The following is a 1,349-nucleotide window of genomic DNA, read 5'->3' on the forward strand; positions in this document are numbered from 1 at the left end:
CCCCCCCCCCCCCCTTTTTTTTTTTTTTTTTTTCTCCCCCCCCCCCCCCCCCCCCCCCATTTTCTTCTTCCTGTCAATGTCAATTGTTCTTCTTATTCTATATTTAATATTCTATTGGTGCTGCATTAGTATGTACTAGGTAGGTCTAGTGAATTTTTCATTTATTGTGATCTCAATAAGATTGTATAGAAGAGTTTTTGATGGAAACCAAAACTAATATCGATGTTTTCTGATATAATTGGAACTCTCGGTAGATGTAACTCAGATCGAAAGAATGGCTGAAAAGCATTCATGTAGTCTACCTCAATTTTATTGGGAGTTAGAGCAAACTTATTGTAAATTTTAATATGCTCAACTCTTGTGGAATGGTAAAATCAAAGATGTGGGAGCCTTTGCTGCTGTATCGCTTTGTTGGTACTTATTCCGTTACATCAGTAATGGTTTATCCACATGAGACTTTTTGAAGAAGTTACCGACCCTGGGTTCTCTTTGGTCCTTTTATTCGTTTAGATGGAATTTAGAAACCACTGTAAGATTATATGATGGGTAGTTTTGCTTTAATCATTAGTTCATGTGTCGGAATGAATGAAAAAACTTTTCAAGTGGCATTGTCATTCATTCACTCACATATTCCTAGATAAGGCTGCTCTGTGTGGGTAGTCCAAGAAAATGAGTATTTGAACATTCTACCAACTGCAGTTACATATAGCCAAAATAACTCGAAAAAAATCTTCCAATTTTCTTCTTATGTAATTTCTAGCTCTCCTGAGCTTAAGTATTGTTGGTGGCAGTGTGCTTCCGGAAGACGAGTGGTTTACTGACATTTGCCAAGATGCAATGGAAAGATTGAGTGGAAAACCCAAAGCTGCTAATGGGGAACATGACCTCAGCAGCCCGACTGCTTCTGTTTCAGCTCAATCGATTTCATCATTCAGATCTCATGGGAGTTCCTGAAGCAGCCCGACTGCTGCTGTTTCGGCTCAGTCGATTTCATCAGTCAGATCTCACTGGAGTTCCTGATGCTCGACCATTACGTATTGTAAAGCAGATAGGTTTTCATGGATTAGGAAACAATCTTGTATTTTCGGTAAATTTGTTTCTTCTTGTCAATTGTTCTCTCTTTTCTTTTACCTCCTTAAAAGTAGCGGTTGGAACTACAATTTTGTAGTTCTATAGTTGATTTGTTGCCAAGGTTGGAAATTTTTTGTTAACCAGTTAAGGAGCATTCGAGTTTGTACATGTTGATTAAATTATCTGTTACAAAATCAAGTTTTGCCTCATTCTTTCGATTGATGTGCACTAGGTGTCCCCCCCCCCCCCCCCCCCCCCCCCCCCTTTTTTTCTCTTGC

At 39.1% G+C, this 1,349-nt stretch overlaps 1 pseudogene; it reads left to right on the forward strand.

Moving 5' to 3' along the window:
* The window catches only part of LOC111366600, an 11,764-nt pseudogene extending 10,914 nt beyond the window's left edge, over positions 1-850 (forward strand).
* Positions 851-1,349: the final 499 nt, after the last annotated feature.

The sequence above is a fragment of the Olea europaea genome, chromosome 18, assembly GCF_002742605.1.
Source record: "Olea europaea var. sylvestris chromosome 18, O_europaea_v1, whole genome shotgun sequence".
NCBI lineage: Eukaryota > Viridiplantae > Streptophyta > Magnoliopsida > Lamiales > Oleaceae > Olea > Olea europaea.